The 16,408-nt window shown below is 40.5% G+C and overlaps 1 protein-coding gene and 1 long non-coding RNA gene across 11 annotated transcripts in view; one reads left to right on the top strand and one right to left on the bottom strand.

The window, feature by feature from the left end:
- Window positions 1-981: 981 nt before the first annotated feature.
- On the bottom strand, window positions 982-4,809 carry LOC141557643 (uncharacterized). The gene is made up of 2 exons (XR_012486845.1): window positions 3,086-4,809; window positions 982-2,612 (listed from the first exon to the last, which is right to left on the bottom strand). It is a non-coding gene; the product is annotated as an uncharacterized LOC141557643 (long non-coding RNA).
- A 107-nt stretch (window positions 4,810-4,916) lies between these two features.
- ELMO2 (engulfment and cell motility 2) overlaps window positions 4,917-16,408 on the top strand; it is a 52,717-nt gene continuing 41,225 nt past the window's right edge. For 2 of the 10 annotated variants that reach the window (XM_074293592.1, XM_074293582.1), the window contains exon 1: window positions 4,917-5,069. The gene's annotated coding sequence lies outside the window, so the exon portion shown is untranslated. Of the gene's footprint in view, window positions 5,070-6,115; window positions 6,307-14,361; window positions 14,433-15,553; window positions 15,659-16,408 lie in introns of all 10 variants that reach the window. The other 8 variants (XM_074293584.1, XM_074293585.1, XM_074293586.1 and 5 more) reach the window with 8 other exon arrangements.

The following is a 16,408-nucleotide window of genomic DNA, read 5'->3' as shown; positions in this document are numbered from 1 at the left end:
TTCTGAAATCATCCTGCTGGTCATTTCTTATAGAACAATAAAATTCCATAATATTCATACACCACAATTTATTCAGACATTCTCCAACTCATGGGCATCCACTCAGTTTCCAGTTTCTTGCCACTACAAATAGGGCTGCCACAAACATACTTGCAGCATGATAATTTATAAATGTGTGTGTGTGTGTGTGTGTATACATATACGTATGTATGTGTGTGTGTGTGTGTGTGTGTATATATATATATATATATATATATATATGTGTGGTCAATGTTGAAAAATTATCCACGCATATGTTTTGAAAATAAAAGCTTTAATAAAGAAAAAAATGTAAGTCCTTTCAGGTCAGGTCAGGAACTTTCTTTTTTGCTTATGTTTGGCATAAAACTTGGCACATAATAAGATATTAATAAATATTTATTACCAGTGTGCCTATTTGCTAATTAAAGTACATATGAATGCAGTTAAGAGAAAGATCAATGGAAGCAGATGATGGGAGAAAACTTCTTTTACCATTTTTACAAAATGACTTAAGGACCACAAATTTCATGCAAATTTGAAAATTCAGTTTATAAAAAGAAAAACGCAATGGAAGGTTTTTAACAAAAGAATGCTAGGTTCTGGTCTCAAGGCAAGTAACTGATTACAAAGTAATCAGCAAAATTAAGATCAAAACCAAATGGAAGTCTTTCCAAAGCAATTTAAAATTTATCTTAAACCAGCCTAAAAGTGTGCTTTGTTTTCAAATTCAAAGTTTTCTCTCACTCAGGACAGCAATTCAGGGTAATGGGAGTGTAGTGAACCCTAAGTGGAGGATACTTTCTGACCTGTGATTAGCTGGATCTAACCATATGATTTGTTAGTATTTCTGGGAGATTACAATGCCTTCTGGGAATTGTAGTCCTGTAAGAACTAGTCAAGGAGGATTTGTTTCCGGGGAAAGGAATGAAGCATTTACTAAGTGCTCACTACTTTGTGTCCAGCAATGTGTTAAATTCTTTAATAAGTAATAATATTAATTAGCATTTATATAGTGCTTATTCTATGCCAGGAACTATATTAAGCATTTTACAAATATTTCATTAGATACAAAGAAGAAGAAGGTGTTACTATTATCCTCATTTTACAGATGGGGACACAGAGACAAACAGTTTACATTACTTGTTTAAGGACACATAACTAGTAAGTGTCTGAAGCTTCAAGTCTTCTTGACTCCAAGCTAGCGTTCTTATCAACGGCATCAGCAGGTTTGAAGCTGAAAAAGACCTTAGAAACCATGAAGTCCAATCTTTTCATTTTATAGATACAGTTGTTGTTTGGCCTTCCTTTTCAAAGAGGAGAAGGTCAAGGTAACAAATCCCAGAATATGAGATACAAGATGCAAGGCACATGTGAAGAATTCACAATGATATTCTCTTGCCAAATTACAAGATGAGGTTATGGTCAAATTGAAAAGATAAAACAGGGGTAGCTAGGTGGCACAGGGGATAGAGCACCAGCCTTGAATTCAGGAGGACCCGAGTTCAAATGTGATCTCAGACACTTAACACTTCCTAGCTGTGTGACCCTGGGCAAGTCACTTAACCCCAGCCTCAGGGGGGAAAAAAAAAAAGAAAAAGAAAAAGAAAAGATAAAACAGACACCAGAAATAGTAAATATTAAATAGATTCAGAACAGCAATAGAAAGGATATTATAGTTAGTAAGGAAAGAGGTTTTAATGATTAAAAATAGAAAAGACAAATTCCCTACTGGAATTCACAATTAACCATATGCCATGACGTGTGGAAGTGCACTATTGACTAACAGGCTAAATCCAGAAAGGAGTTTAGGAGACTAACCCAAAGGGAGTTAGCAAGGGAAGGTGATCACACCATTGACTAAAGGGCTAACCCTAAAAGGGATTTAGCACCCTAAAAATTAGCTATAGCAAGGAGAAAGACACCACAAGGCAATTGGGGGAGAGGGAAGAGTAGCAAGATGCCATTGGGGGCTAATCCAGAAAGGATTTTAGTAAAAATGTCAAAGGCCAAAGGCAAATTTATAGGGGAAATTTAACCTTAGAGGTTTGACATCATAACTTGGCTTTCTGATTTCATACAATAAGGCAGGGTTTCCAAAGATGGGGGTGGGCTCAAGATTTGTGAGGGAGTGGGTAGGATTACAATACTTAAAAACCAAAGCCCTACTTCAGGCTGAGAGGATCCTAACTAAGCCCTTCCCTGCTTGCCTTGCAGGGTATTATAATCTTAGTGCTTCAGGCTTTCTCTTAGAACCTGCAACTAGCAACCCAGGACCACATCTGCTAGAAAGGAAAAACAAAAATTTTACACACATTTTACAGATCGAGGGGGCACTGTGCCCTTCCATCCCTCTGGATGGAAGAGATAATTGTTCTATTAACATCACCTATTAAGTTAATTGGCAGCTAGATGGAGCAGTAGATGGAGCAGCCGGCTGAGTTTGGAAGACCTGAATTCAAATATGACTTCAGACAATAACTGGGAGACTCGGGTCAATTCACTTAACCCTGTTTGATTCAGTTTCCTCTTCTGTTTAAATAAGCTAGAGAAGGAAATGGCAAACCATTTCAATATCTTTGCCAAGAAAAACCCTGAAAGAAATTACAAAAACATGATTAAAATGATTAAACGTGAAGATAATCATGTATACTTTATAATGTTTTACAGCTAAGTTAACTGAAATTCAGGAAAAGGAATGTTCACATCCATAAAAGAGAAAGCACTAGAGCTCAGATCTTTTGGCTTCAATATTTTCCCTATTATATGACAGTGCCTTGTTATTTAAATTTTTATTGACATCTTTTATTTGTATATCACTATCGTTTCTGAATATATCCTTCTTTCTTTCCTTCCCAGAAGGTCATCCTTTGCAACAACAAAAAAAAATTAATTCAGCAAAAGTGAACAAAATATAAATCTAGTAGTCTGACAGAATATGCAGCGTTTCATACTGCAATCCCCTCCTACCCCTTACCTCTACAAGTACTACTGAGTGTACAACATACAGAACTTTCTTAGTAAGTTAGGTAGATGCTACAGAATCGTGAAATTTGGGGTCACGTACTTCACTCCCATATTAGAACGGACATAACTATTCACATGTACAGTCAGGGGCAGAATCCAGACTGTTTAGAGCCACTGAAATGGAGCAGGATGGAGCCAAGCCGGCCAGGGCGATCTTGGAGAGAGGAGCCACACTAGAAGTTTTCTATTTTAAGTGATGCTTGTTGCTCACTTCAGCTGTTTCTTCTTGCCAGGAGTATAGAGGTGGGCAGCACTATTAATTTCAATACCTTGAAAGAAGGTACTGACAGTCCCGAATTCTGGCCTCTGGTACTAATTTGCTCTTGACTTTCTGTCATTGCGCAGAAGGGGCCCACAATCCTCTTCTCTCTCTCAGGAGCTACTGACCGTCAGGCAGGAGTGGAAGCAGCTCCCAAGCCTCCAGGCCTTCTCCCTACTCCTCAGACCTCAGACGTTATTCCGAGACACAACCTCTATGGAAATGGAGCCTAGAAAGTGCTGTAGCCTCAAATACTGAAGAAGGAATGTTCTTTCAAAGTCCTTGGCAATGTCAGATGGTTCAACATCAGAAACTGATAAGATTTTTACCAAAGGAAATGACGTTTAAGAAGAAGTCTTCCCATCCGCTTTGCTAGTGCACACCCTAAGGACCATGGGACCTCTCCTTCTGACCTGGGAAACCTCCCGTTTCTGTGGCCCCCCATTAGAATGTAGTAAGCTCGCGGGGGAAGGACCGGTTTTGCTTTTCCAGTTGTTTTCACTGGGTTAGCGCAGTGCTTTGCATAGAGAAAGCAGAGAGCCAAGGCTTCCTTCATCCACCACATTTTTGCCTACTATTCTTTTTTAGATTTTTTTTCTATTATTCTGATTACTTTTCTTCTCTAGCCCATTGGGATTTGGGAAGCTTCCTTTAAGTGTAAGTGACCCATTCTCCCATCCTTACCCTTGTTTCCCTTCTTGGAAGGGTAGAAAGCTTTTCCTTTAATCGCTGATTGTAGTTACTCGGGCCAGAAATAGAGACCTGACTAAATCCCAGCACGGCTGCACGGGCTGGGAGGTGACAAGTATTTGGAGAATGTGGAGGAGGGTTTCTGTGAAATGGGCTTCTCCAGGCTGGGGGGAGTTGTGGGATTCGGCATGTAGTCATAAAGGCAAGTCACTGCCTGAAGGAGACTTAGCACCAGCACTTGGGAACGGAGTGTCAGAAGTGGAAAGGAATTGTCCAGGTTTCTAGCGGAGGCCCAGACCCGGGAAATGACCGGGGCCCGTCCCGGTTCGGTGACTGGCGGAGCCGGCTCCTCCGCTCGCTCCCTTAGACGTTCCTGCGACAATAGCTGCCTCCCACGCCTCCTCCAGCATCGCCGCCCAGCTGCAGCCCTCAGGCAGTGATGCGCTGCGCCCACGGGCAGCCCGGGCTGTGGGTATTATTAGTCCGCTGAGGCAAGGAGCAGCGCGCCTCTGACACAGGCTGTCACCTCCCACTCCGTCCCTCTGCGCTACAGGCGCTGTCGGCCTTTGGGCTGTTATGCGGCCTGCTCACTGTGCATGCATTTAGGAAGAAAAGGGTTCCAGCTCCACAACTTGAAAGTGTCACAAAGGTCTGGGGTGGTTTTCTTGACAATTCCAGCCCTACTTCCAGCAAGTTACAAAGTCAAGCTGTGGTCCCTCCCTCCCGCAAAAAAAAAAAAAAAAAAAAAAAGGTCCTAGCTTCCAGGCCCAAGCCAAAAAAAAAAAAAGAAAAAGAAAAAGAAAAAAAGGCTCAGGTCCCTTTAAATTCCAGTCCTAGTGGGCGGGGTCCTCCCGCGGAGTCCCAGGCTTCCCCGCCGGCCGGGTAACAGCTCCACCCTCCTCCTATCGACAATAGAATAGGCCAATAGAAGGAGAAGGTTCGGTCACCGAGCAATAGGAGCGTGGGACGCCCTCACGGAGGCGGGACCTTACTAGGCTGGGCCGAGGGGTCCGCCTGGCTAAGCGGCAGCGGCGGAGCCCTGGGCGCGACGGCAGGGCCCAGTCTGTGGGCCCCGGTGAGTAACGGTCGGCTGGGCTGGGGCTGCAGCCCGCTCTGGGGTTGGGGAGCACGAAAATCTCGACTGAGTCTCCGGGGCTGCGGGGCGTAGAGGGTGAGGTCTAAGGGGCGAGAGGGCCCTGGGGACCTGGGTTGGAGGGGCTGTGGAAGCGGGGCGGGGGGAGGGGAGGGGTCCTCAGGAGCTGGGGGAGGGGATTGGAGGAGTGGGACGTGGGGGCGGAGGGGGAAAGAGGTGGAACGGGGGTAAAGGACGTCTGGGGACTCGGGAAGGGAGGATGTCTGGGGAAGGGGAAAAACGGAGAAAGGGCTGCCTAGGGAGAAGGGAGAATGGGGGGAAAAGGTGTCTGGGGAGGGGGCGACGGGAGGAAGGGGTGTCTCGGGGGAGAGTGGGGAAAATAATTGTCCAGATCATAGGAGACAAATGGGGAGGAGGGAGAATGGCAGAGAAAGGAGTCTGCAGGGGGAGAATGGGGAAGAGGTTATGGGGGAATGGGCAAGAACGGGGGGAGAAATGCCTGGGGAGGAGAGGATGGGGTGGGGAAGGTCTCTAGAGGGGGCAGTGGGGAGAAAGGCTACTTGGAAAGGGGGGACATGGAGGAAAGAATATTTGGGGAGGGGGTAAATGGGGAAAGGGTGTCAGGAAAGGGGGGAGATGGGAAGAATGAATTGCTGGCGGGTGGGGAATGGTGGAATAGATGATTGAGAATGGGGGGATGGTTGGCTGGGTAGGGGGCAGATTTGGAAAGAGGGTGGAGAGCAGAGAGCCCTGAGTGGGTTAGAGCATGAAGGTTTTAAGAGTCTGGGGTTCACAGCCCATAGCTGCCAGATAGGTCATAAATGACTGAGAGGTGCTCACCAAACTCCACAAAGTGCCCAGATCACAAAATTCTCTTGGGATTTGAATCCCTGCCTGTGGGTGTGGGACACCTAATGAAGTGATTGTGATCAATCAAAACTTCTTGAAGGAGCATCATGTGATGGAGACACGTGACTTACTTCACTAGGAATCCATGCTATCTCTCTACCACCCCTTCCTACCCCCAGGGATGACAAAGACTATGCAAGACGCTTTGTAAGCTATGTAGCTGAGAACTCATCCCAGTGCAAACCGAAGCCACGATCTGAGAGTGCACTCTACAAAATCAAGCCTAGGATTGTGAGCTGGAGGGAAATTTGAAGACCATAGTTCCTCTAGGAAATTGTGTGGTAAAGTCAGAAGACTTGGATTTATGCAGGTTCACTACTTATTACTGTTTTTGGATGAGTTATTTATCCTCTCAAGGTCTGTTTCCTCATATCCAAAATAAGAGGATTGGATTAGATAAACTTTGTGATCCTTGTCCATTCTTAATCTATAATCTTTTGGACCAAACTCTTCATTTTGTGGATGAGGAAATTGAGGCCCGGAGAAAAGAAACAACTTCCCCAATTCAGAACCAGGATTTGAGTCCAAGACATCTAATTCTAAACTTAGCATAATATCCATTGTCACTCTCTAAATTGGTGTCTAGTTACACCCAGGGTTCTGTTCATGGGTTTGCTTCAGATGAAGAAGAATTTATAGAACATTTACTATGTACGTGGACGCTGACCTGGAGGTGGTGGTAGAATATAGAGAAGAATGGAAATACAGACCTATGGGACACTGCTTATCCTCAGAGAACAGTTTTGTTGGAATTCAGCACACATTCAAAGCAGATGACATTATAAAGCAGTATTCATTATGATTAACTGAATAGTGGGTGGTGCAGACAGTAAGTGCCAGTTTGGTTTTAGAGCAGCAAATGTAGAAGAGCAGATGCAAACTACTAAAGCAGCTCAGGACCTTACTCAGACACATAATAGTGCTTCAGAAAATGAATAATGATACCACCACCTTACATTCTTAAAGTGGTGTTTTTGGTTTTGTTTCTTGTTTTAATTTCCAAATTTATTGTTTTTACCACATTCCTGGCAGGTAGCAGTGTAGTAAAAAGAGCAATGAACTTGGAGTCAGGAGAGATCTGTGTTCAAATCCTGACTCTGACACTTATTAGCTGAGTGACTCTGGGCAAAACAGTTAAACTTCTCAAATTAATTTAATCATCTATAAAATGGGGAAATATAATCACACATCTATGAGGAAATTGCCAAATAAGCTTTAAAGCATTCTTAAAATGTAGTGTACTTTATAGCTGAGGGAACTGAGATTTATTTGCCTTGAATTAGTTCCCTGATTTTATAGATGGGAAAGTGGAGACTTAGAGATAAGTGACTTATCCAAGGACATATTGCTGATTGATGACATATAGCTTAGGGATGATAGCCTAGGGGTTTCATGAAACCTAATATTATATCATCATATTATTCTAGTAGTAATGGCAGTCTCTTAGATTCCCCACTCAGGGTTGTTTTCCCTATGCCTCACATAATCCTGCCTGAACTTCTTGAACTTCTTGCTAAGTCTTATTATTAGCTGGTTAAAGGGGGACTGTTGCTCTAAAGCCCCAGCTACACTCTTCACCTTACGTTCTTTTTTTCTTTTCCTTCTTGGAAGCCCCAAGTACTGAAGGAAGTGGTTCTGTGGGCAGACCTTTGCTAACTCTACTATCAATAAAGGAACCAATTTTCCTCTGTTCTTGCTTTATCTATATACAGCTGACTAAGCCAGGGATGTTTTTTTATTCTCTCCTTAAGACAGATTCTAATTTTCTCTTGGACACCTGAGTGGTCTAATACAGTCTATCTTTGGGATAGAAGAAGAGAGCCAAAAGCCAGGGTTGGCTAAGAAAACTCCCCTGCTTCATTATGAACTCCTCCCTTCTACCCATCTTCCACTTTGTTGTTGGTTGTGGTTTGCAAGTCCACTTTTGGGGTGAATTTCTACTTACTACAAATTTTGACTAAATACTGACAGACACATGAGTTGGTTTGTTTGTGTGGTGGTGATCGGCTGATACTTCTAGCAATAAATGTCAGAACCTGAGTCTGTTGGTTAGTCAGAACCTACTCTAGATGCATTGTGGTCTGTGTGTTGGAAGCTGAGTCAGTGCTCAGATGGAGAGATTTCTGGGGAAAACCAGAGATACTAAAGGTGGTATTGGTGATTAAATAATGGGTGTGCCCTCAAGTTTCTCTCCCAGTGATCTCTCCTAGAATCATGTAATGTCAGAGATGGAAGGGAACTTAGTATACAGATTAAAATGAAAGGAAAAACATTATTAGAACACAGAATGGCAGAACTCAAAAGGAACTTTAAGTCCCTTATTCAGTCTAACCCCTCATTTTATAGATGGGAGATTGAGTACCCAAAAAATTGAAGTAACATAATCTGAGGTCACATAGCAAGTATGAAAAAAGGATTTGAACCCAAAGCTTAGGATTCCAAGTGCTTTTCACTATATTGGTGAGATTTTATAGAGCCAAACTTCCTTCAACAATGTCAGTAAAGAATCTTAGAATCTTTTCATTAAAGGACTAGAGGGTTTTACTCTTATGGTGCCTTCCTCTTGGCCCCTAATTCCTTGGTAATGGAACAGTCATTTTTCACTTCCTTTCTTAGGATGTGCACTATCATAATCCAGCCCTGTGGAGCAATCATATCACATTTATGTGATTTATAAAAAAGTCAAGGAGTTTTTGTAACAATGATGAATCTATAAGCACATCTTTCAAATTCCACTTAAAAATGTTCCATCACTCTGTGATGCCCATTCTTCTCACTATGGCTTTGTCTATGAACTTGGGTTTTAGTTCTTCCTAATATGTAGCTAAATTATCTTCTTTAGATCAGTGCATGCCAGAGGACTTCTTTTCCAGTTTGCTTGTGATTTGAGTTTTCAAAGGTCTTCTTTTATATCCATTGCAGAAAGGGTGGGAAAAGAGTCATTTTATTCAGAATGGGCAAATTACTTCATTGTTCCCCTGGGGCTGGACTGAGAGACACAGCTCAGCTATCCCTGGCCAATTTCTCCTGAACTCTGCACTACTGCTGAGTGGAAGAGTGAGAGAGGCTATTTATAACCCTGTGAATTTTGCAGTGGTAGTTGAATTGCTTCATCCTGATTTCCACTTCCTTTCAAAATTGAAAATGAAGAAAACGAGCAAGCATGGGTGCTCTCTTGAGAGGGCTTATCTAGAAGGCGAACAATCTTCAGTGTCAGCATCCTACACACACACACACACACACACACAGAGCACAAAATTCACGTGAGAGAACATCCTAATATGTGCTGAATTGTAAACTCCAGCAGATGGGTTTCTGTGGATGGGTTTCTTTTTCTCCCTGCTTAGGTGCCAGCATGTGATTATCTAGGTCAGAAGACCTGATCTCTTGGCCTTTTCAAGAAAAGTCTAAATCAATAGGTAGTAGTTATAGTGAAGCATATTTTAGTTAAATATATAAAAGACTTTCTTTGCAATCTGAATTATCCAACAAAGGAGTGAAAGACAGTTCCCTGATCCTGTAGATAGATGGCTTAGAGGCTGAATCTGCATGACCACTTAGAAAATGATTTGTATTTCAAGTGTTTTGGATAAGACCAGTGTCGGGTCCCTTGTGACTCTGATGTTCTTTGATATTGATTTATAGTTAGAGAAATATTTTAACATGGAATGATTCTTGTTGGGTCCTTCCAGAGAAAACATATAGCAGGTAACTGAAAATTATTAGTCAGTTTCTTTTACCTTAGGAACCATAAGCAGACATAAGTATAATAGTAGTGATTTGGTACCGCAGTCCTGTCTATTATATGATTTAAATTTTCAATTTTATCTTATCCCACTTTGATGTCAGGTTACTGGTTTTTACAAACTGGATAGGTGCTGTTCTCTTCAAAACTATTCCCTTGAGAAATCATATACTTATCCCACAGTATTGCTGTTGGAAGAATAAGTTGGTTGCTCAAGCTGGTTGGTGCTGTTTGGGGTCAAAAATGACTCTGGAAAGTAATGAAGTTAGTTTCTTGTCCTACTTGTGGAAAAGCCCAGAAAGCCGTTCCCAAAGAGGAGTTCCAAATGTTGCACAATGAAAGCATTGTTGGAATAAATATGTAGCTTCCCAAAGGGTCTTTTGAAGAAGACAGTGTTCTTTTTAATATGTAAGTTCTTACATAGAGTCATAAGATTTATAGAGTTTTAGAACCAGAAAGAATGATAGATAGCATTTCATTAGGTTCATTTTATAAATTAGGAAATTGAATGCAAGAAGCTCTGGATTGAGGAAAAAAACTTGTGTTCTAGCCTTATCTCTGCCAGTTATTTTTTGTGAGATCCAGTGACTTGACTTCCTCTCTGCCTCCAATTTTTTCTCTCTAAAATGAGAGGGGTGAACTAAATGATCTCCATGGACACTTCTATCAGTAATGTTCTAATTCTGTGTCCATAGTTATATGACTCAGTAGTGGCAGAGCCAGGCTAAGAGCCCACGTTTCTTAACTCTATTCAATCTTTTTTCCACTACACTGTGCTGCTTACTTGTATTTAGAAGTCAGTCTTGTTACAATAGAATTATAGAATCCACCTTCTAAGTGGATCTTTCCCTCCCCTCCTTGAGACTATTGGGGTTAAATGACTTGCCCAGGGACACACAGCTAGGAAGTGTTAAGTGTCTGAGGCCAGGTTTAAACTCAGGTCCTCTTGACTTCAAGGCCAGTGCTCTATCCACTGCACCACCTAGCTGCCCATAGACCAATTTTTTAATGGGTAAGAATCAGTTAAATTGTAAGTCAGAGTCAATTTGGAATTCAGTCTCTCTGTTGTGTCCCCAACCTCCTGTTTCCAGTTATAACATTGAGACAGAGGATTTACAACTAAAAGAGTTGCGGGTGTGTAATGATGGTCAGTTCTGTTTTGTGTGCCTCTTGTGAATATATGCACACAAAAGCCACAAATAGCAAACCAGATCTCTGGGGCCCTCAGGTCAGACTGAGACTGTTTTCCTTCCCCTTGAGATGTCTTGGAAGTAAGAGTTGGTGGTTTCTTCCTCCCATTCATTGAGTTGGTTCAGGGAATGTTGGTGTCTCAGCAATGTAGTCTTAACCCACTCAGAATAAGGTAGACCATGTGGTAGCAGGTGGTACTTATGATTTCCCTCTTCCTGAAGCTTATAAATTTGTGAGAGAGACAGGTTCTGTTTTTCAGCCATTCATAGGTCATTCTTAGAATTCCCTCTTGGTGGACTCTGAGTGCTAGTCTGTACTTCTCAGACCAATATAGCTCTGAAATACAACTTGGCAATTTGGAATCATGTTAGAGGGAAGAGAGAACAAAAGAAAAAGATGGTTAGACCTAGTATGGATCTTTAATATTCAATCTGGGAGGTATTCTTGATTGAATCTGAATCTGTAATTTCATCAGTGTAGGGAACTTCATGTATGGAACTTATGTGCACTGATGCAGTTTGGCAGCTGTTTTGTGACTTACAGACCCAGAAAATTACTGAGGGTATTGAGAAGTTTTGTGCTTGCTGAACATCTTGCCATTACACCTACCAGTTCTCAGGGTAGTATGTTAGAAGTTAAGAGTTAGAAGAATTGTCATAAAGACCATCTGGTTCAAGTTGAAGAAGTTGAGACCCAAAAAGGGGAGGTAACTTAATTTGCTTATTGGTGGCAAAGTTGGGTCCCTAATTCCCAGTCTTATGCTTTTCTCCTATACCATGTTGTCTCTTATTCCAGGAAGACTTGGCAATTACTATGGAACTCTTGGTTGCTGACTGGTTAGATAAGTATGGAGAATTAACCAAAAGTTTTTCTTTTAAGCAACTGTGCTTTTTGCAGACCTGTAGACTGGGAGAGGACTTTGTTCAAATGTCCCTTGAAATCATCCATCAGTTTGGCGACTAACCTTAATCTGACCTTGGAGGGAAAGGATGCTGTAGCTATCACTTAGAGTACCACTAAGCTGAACTAGTTGCCTAGGATACCAGTCACATGGCCCATCCTCCAGCCTTGCTCAAACTGGGATTCATTTTTTCCCCTTCTTTTAAGGGAGAATTTTTCCTTTTGAAAGCTTTGTCACAGATTTCCAAGTAGTGCCATGTACAACTATGTGCTGCTCCTAATCTGATCCTGTTTTTGTTGCTTAGATCTAAAGCAATGAAAGTCCAAAAGGAGATTGAATTGTGATCTGAAAAATCTGACTTAAGAATAAGGTCATAGGATTTTAGAGTTGGAAGGGATCTTAGTCCCACTTCTTTTTACAGGATTTTTTCTGGATCCCAGAAAAGTGAAATGAACTTACCTAGGGCCACCTAGGGAATAAGTGGCAGAACTGGGATTTGAAAATAGGCCTGTTTTTCCATCTAGAGCTCTTTCTAAGACTGCAGAGTTCAAGTAGCCCAGTGCCTCTTTAAAAAAAAAAATAAATTTTTTTTCTCAATATTATTTTATTTTTCCAAGTACATATAGTTTTCAGCATTCATTTTTCCAAAATTTTTTCTCCCTCCCTCCCATGCCTTCCTCCTTTCCAAGATAGCAAGCAATCTGATATAAGTTAAACATATACAATCCTTCTAAACATATTTTCAAATTTGTAATGCTGTTCAAGAAAAACTCAGACCAAAAGGGGAAAAAAAAACTATGAGGAAGAAAATGCAAACAACAAAATGGTTAAAAATAGTATGCTTTGACCTTGAGTCTCCATCATGCTCTCTCAGGATGCAAATAGCTTTTTCCATCCCAAGTCTATTGGAATTGCCTTGCATCCTTGCATTGCTGAGAAGAACTAAGTCTGTCATAGTTGATCATCAGATACTCTTGTGGCTGGTTGCAATGTTCTTTTGGTTCTGCGCACTTCACTCAGCATCAATTCATATAAGTCTTTCCAGGATTTGTCTGCTCGTTTCTTTTTTTTTTTAATTTTATAATTATAACATTTTTTTTTTTTTGGATAGTACATATGCATGGGTAATTTTTTTTACAGCATTATCCCTTGTACTCCCTTCTGTTCTGAATTTTCCCCTCCTTTCCTCCACCCTCTCCCCTAGATGGCAGGCATTCCCATACATATTAACTATGTTATAGTATATCCTAGATACAATATGTATGTGTAGAACTGAATTTTTGTTGTTGTTGCAATTGGATTCAGAAGATAAAAATAACCTGGGAAGAAAAACAAAAATATAAATAGTTTACACTCATTTCCCAGTTTCCTTCTCTGGGTATAGCTGATTCTGTCCATCATTGATCAATTGTATCTGAGTTAGATCTTCTCTTTGTTGAAGATATCCACTTCCATCAGAATACATCCTCATACAGTATTTTTGTTGAAGTGTACAATGATCTCCTAGTTCTGCTCGTTTCACTCAGCATCAGTTCATGTAAGTCTCTCCAAGCGTCTCTGTATTCCTCCTGTTGGTCATTTCTTACAGAGCAATAATATTCCATAACATTCATATACCATAATTTACCCAACCATTCTCCAATTGATTAGCATCCACTCAGTTTCCAGTTTCTAGCCACTACAAAAAGGGCTGCCACAAACATTTTGGCACACACAGGTCCCTTTCCCTTCTTTAGTATTTCTTTGGGATATAAGCCCAGTAGTAGCACTGCTGGATCAAAGGGTATGCACAGTTTGATAACTTTTTGGGTATAATTTCAGATTGCTCTCCAGAATGGTTGGATTCTTTCACAACTCCACCAACAATGCATCAGTGCTCATTGTTTCTAATAAAACTATAATATTTAATTACCTTTATATACCTTAACTTACTTAGCATTCCCCAGTTGATGGGCATCTATTCAATTTCTAGTTCCTTACCACTACAAAAAGGCTGCTTAAAAACAGTTTTTGCTTATGTGGGTCCTTTTCTCCTTTTTATGATTTCTTTAGGATACAGAGTATCCTCAGTAGAGACACTGCTAGATCAAAGGGTTTGCATAGTTTGATAGCCCGTTGGGTATAGTTTCACATTACTCTCCAGAGTGGTTGGATCAGTTCACAACTCCACCAACAATGTATTAGTGTCCAAGTTTTCCCACATCCCCTCCAATATTTATCATTATCTTTTCCTATTAAGAATCGATACAACGTCTCTGACAATGAGCATTTAGCCTCCGCTTATGTGCTGTGGAAGACAGGGACCTTATTACCTTTATTATTATTATTATTAAAGCTTTTTATTTACAAAACATATGCATGGGTAATTTTTCAACATCGACCCTTGCAAAGCCTTCTGTTCCCCTTCTTCCCTACATCTCCTCCCCTAGATGGCAGGTAGTCCAATACATGTTAAATATGTTAAAATATATGTTAAATCTAAAAATGTGTATATGTATACATATTTATACAGTTATCTTGCTGCACAGGAAAAATCGGATCAAGAAGGGAAAACAAACTGGGAAAGAAAATAAAATGCAAGCAAACAACAACAGAAAGAGTGAGAATGCTATGTTGTGGGATCTTATTACTTTAAAAAGATTCTATTCCCTTCCATTTTTATGTGACATTTTTATTGTTTACTATATTTAGTACCTTCTCCTTCCCCCCTTTTATTTTTTCTTTTATTGTATTTTTTCCCTTTTTTTTGGAGAGGCAATTGGGGTCAAGTGACCTGTCCAGGGTCACATTGCTAGGAAGTATTAAGTGTCTGAGGCTGTATTTAAATCCTTCCATTTGTGAACTTCTCTGTCTCCTTAACTGGATCATTATCCGTGTTGACCCACTATGTATGGATGTTCCCCAGTGATCTCTCATTGACTCTTTTTCTATAGTCTTTTTTTGTTAATTTCATTAGTTCCCACTTTCATAGCTATATATTCAGTCCTTATTCTCTCTAGATTCCCAGTCTTCTATTATGAACTACTTGCTGGAGAGCTCTACTTGAATTTCCTATAGACATTTTACATTTAGCATGACTAAAATAAGGCTCATTATCTTTCCCCAAAACTTATCTGTCTTCTTAACTCCCTAGTTTCTGTGGCAGGAGCTGCTATCTTTTTAGTGACCCAGGTTGACGACCTTAATGTCTTTTTTTTTTTTTTTTTTTTTTTTATTGTTGGGGTTAAGTGACTTTCCCACAGTTACATAGCTAACAGATAGATGTTAAATGTATCTGAGGCCATATTTGAATTCACGTGGTCCTGATTCTAGGATTGGTACTCTAGTGCCATCCAGCTGTCCCAAACCTTAAAGTTTTTGACTCTTTAAGTCTTTTGACTCTTTACTTTCTCTCATTCCTAGCAATTCTTTTCTTTACCCTGTCTCTTGTAATTATTTACCTCCACTCACACAGCCACTACCACAGTTCAGGCAGGGCCGTATTACTTTTCCTCTGGGTTACTACACTAGCTTCCTAAGTAATTTCCCTTTTCTCTCACCACTTTCTAGTCTGTCTTTATAGCTTCCAAATTGATAGCCCTAAATCACAGGTCTGACCATATCACTTCCTTGCTCAAAAATTTTCAGTGGCTTTCTTTTGCTTCCAGTAAATAAAATGCAAACTTCACATATTTTCTCCATATGTGATATTTCATCTTCCATTTCCATGCTTTCATATAGGCTGTCCCAGGTGCCTGGAAAGCTTTCTTTTCACCTCCAACTGTTGGAATGCTTAGCTTCTTGAAAATTCATTCCTCTCAAGACTCAGCTTAGGTTTGTCTCCAAGTAAGGATCTCTGCCAATAATTAAATAGATAAGTATTTGTTGAATAGATTTGACTTGACTTTGAATACCCTGTCTTTTTGATTATTTTCAATGGTTCTGGTTCTACCTTTTGGGGTTGTCAGTATATATAACAAGTTAACTTCTTTTTCTACATGAATTCACTTCACACTCATATATCTTGTTTTTGTCTCCTGGCCACCTTTTGACTTCTAGTCAGTATATTAAGGAAGTTATTAAGTAAGTAGCCAGTATAAAAGGACAATAGCAGGAAGAAAAATTGCAAAGGGGAAACTTAAAGTCACTTAGAAACTGTCCCCCAAATCAGAGGAACATAATTTACAAAGTATATTAACCAAACTTCACATCCCGGAAATCCATGACTAATCAGCAGAAGCCATCTAGGTGCTGCTGTCTGGTTCTGGTCCTATGATATGTAAATTCCAGATCTTCACAGCTTCAGACTAGCAGACTATTAAAAAGGTGCTGAAAGCTTTGCCATTGCAACTTTGAAGTTTTCCCTTTGAGATGATTTGTTTGTAAATAAATTAACCAGTGGTGGCACTGATATAAGTTGATCTGTTTCCTCCCAAAACTCTATAAAACTACATCTCAAATTCTTCACTTCCTGACACCCTGACACTCTTCTATGTCTTAAAGGTTCTTGCTACTGAGTGCTCCCAACTCTAATCTAATCTAATCTAATCTAATAATGGTTGTGTGGGTGATATTCTTTGCCTCTCTTTCTCCCCA

This window comes from Sminthopsis crassicaudata, chromosome 2, assembly GCF_048593235.1.
Source record: "Sminthopsis crassicaudata isolate SCR6 chromosome 2, ASM4859323v1, whole genome shotgun sequence".
Lineage (NCBI taxonomy): Eukaryota > Metazoa > Chordata > Mammalia > Dasyuromorphia > Dasyuridae > Sminthopsis > Sminthopsis crassicaudata.
Note: the sequence above shows the minus strand (reverse complement) of the source record. Positions and strands in the feature narration are given on the sequence as shown.